Source organism: Sinocyclocheilus anshuiensis, unplaced genomic scaffold (assembly GCF_001515605.1).
Source record: "Sinocyclocheilus anshuiensis isolate Anshui unplaced genomic scaffold, SAMN03320099.WGS_v1.1 scaffold546, whole genome shotgun sequence".
Lineage (NCBI taxonomy): Eukaryota > Metazoa > Chordata > Actinopteri > Cypriniformes > Cyprinidae > Sinocyclocheilus > Sinocyclocheilus anshuiensis.
Window position 1 is genome coordinate 1,437,983 of NW_015542451.1, and position 2,328 is coordinate 1,440,310.

Here is a 2,328-nt window from a genome sequence, read left to right on the forward strand (position 1 = left end):
ATTATAATATAATATAATATAATATATATTCATGTTTTGAAAGAAGTCTCCTCTGATTAACAAGGCTGCATTTATTTGATCAAAAATACAGTAAAAACAGTAATATTGTGAACAGGGTTATTAATCTTAACAAACTATAAAAACATTTTGTTACATGAAATAAACTGTCTAAAATTGCATAAAGAGGACATAAAATATATCCAGCAGTGCATCTACTGTGAAAAGTTGAAAACAAGGTCATGGCAATGCTTGAACAAGTTTCGTTCCCTCACGTAATGATCTTAAACGAGCAAATTCCTGTCACTTTCACTCTTTCTGTACTTTCCTCTCAGGTTTTGGCTTTACCGTGTGTGTTTGGAGTGGAAGCGAGCACTTTTTCCAGGGTTTAACATTGTTTCGCTTGAATTCTTTTGGTCAGTATGTGTGTGCATATGTCTTCTATAGTGTATCATTATCAGTCCTCGGCCTGTTTTTCTCATTTCTAGCCTGGTTAAACTCTCTTCCTCATGCCTGTGTGTCCCATAATGCACAGGGATCAGCTTTCCTCTGGCTGTCCCAGGAGCTCTGACGTCAACCCTTTAGGTTTGCGTTTGCCCCCTCCTCCATCTCACACACACAAAACAGCCACATCACACAGCTTCGACATCGTCTTGAGACTTCCTTCAGACTGCTTTATGACCCCAGCTGTAATTGCTGATGTCTCAGAAGGTCATTTTCCTCAGCAAACCTCCTTCAGAACACCTTCTTCACTGGCCATTATGTGGCCTTAATTATGATTTGACATGAAATGACATTCACGACTCATTTTACTTTCATAAAGTGACGTAAAGTGAAGCAGAACATTGAACTGTAGGGCAGGACTTGAGTTCTTCCTTCAGGATGTTTGGATGTGAAAAAGAGTTGAAAATAAAAGAGCTTGATGATGTCAACCAAAAGGAAAGAAAAGGAAAATAACGTTTCTTTGGAATAACATGCACATATGAATCATAGCACAATAAGGCCAGGAATATTAATAAAATAAGTCCAAATAGTTTTGATTTCATGTTTGATTTTATTATATTATAATACATTTGAAAAGAATATTGTATATTTAAATACCAGAATAAGACCAAAAATATTTATTAAGAAAGTAAAATGTAAATAGTTATGATTTCATCTTTGATTTCAAAGATTAGATGTATTATGTTAAGTATGAAAAGGAAGTATTAAATATTTGAGCAGAAAATCCACCTAAATGTACATTTGATATTTGTTTCATATGTAATATAACAAATATCATTCTGTATGTCACATTATGAAAGGAAATTAATAATATTGATTTGATCTTTTTTTTATTTCAGTGATTATATTTATTTTATTACATATGAAAAGAATGTTTCATATATAAATATGTATGTGTGTATATATATATATATATATATATATATATATAGGTGTATAAATATTTGTTTAATATTTTTACATGTAATATAATAATAAACAAATATAATAACAATAATGTAACTGTGCACAATAAGACCAGAATAGTTTTGATTTCATCTTTGAGTTCAATTACTAAATTACATATGAAAATAATATTAAATATGTATTTTGGTGGATTTCTTGGATTTTTTAAAAAACATTTTGATTTCATGTTAGCTTTTTTATTATATTAAATGTGTTAAGAATGTTAAATGTATATCAAGACTGTAAAATAAGACTAGATATATTTATTAGGAAAGTAAATAGGCAAATTAAATTAAAACAGTTTAATTTCATGTTGAATTTAATAATATTCATTATATAAACTATTTAAAGCATATCAAATTTAGTTTAAAGCAGTGTTATTTTAGTACCACTGGGATACTATTATAGTTTTTATACATTTTTTATCATTTCTGTTGACATTTGAATTTTGATTAAAGTTTTAGTAAATTTGTGGGGTTTTTTTTTTTTTTTATTGTAGTACATCAAGTTCAACTAAATTAATGAATAAATTAAGAAATGTTGCCTTGGCAACTAGCTCAACGACAAAGTTTTTTATATTTAATTTTATTTCAGTTTCATTGATTTAAATTGTTTAAAATGTTTTTTTTATTGGTTTTAGTTTCAGTTTTAGTTTTAGTTTTAGTTTAGTTTCAGTTATAGTTTTAACTATAATAACTCTGATTTAAAGGTGTCCAGGCGTTTTTTCAAGCAGGGTTTGGGGTTATGGAGGACATTCAGAGTCTTTCCATGATGCATAATTTACAATTCTGGGTGATTTCATCTGTGGTTTTCACAGAGCTTCAGCCAGCTTGCGAGATCTACTGTGTGTGTGTGTGTGAGAGAGAGAGTGTGAGTGTGTGT

At 29.4% G+C, this 2,328-nt stretch overlaps 1 protein-coding gene across 1 annotated transcript in view; it reads left to right on the top strand.

Moving 5' to 3' along the window:
• The window catches only part of antxr1c (ANTXR cell adhesion molecule 1c), a 25,766-nt gene that overhangs the window by 22,282 nt on the left and 1,156 nt on the right, over positions 1–2,328 (top strand). The window lies entirely within an intron of this gene.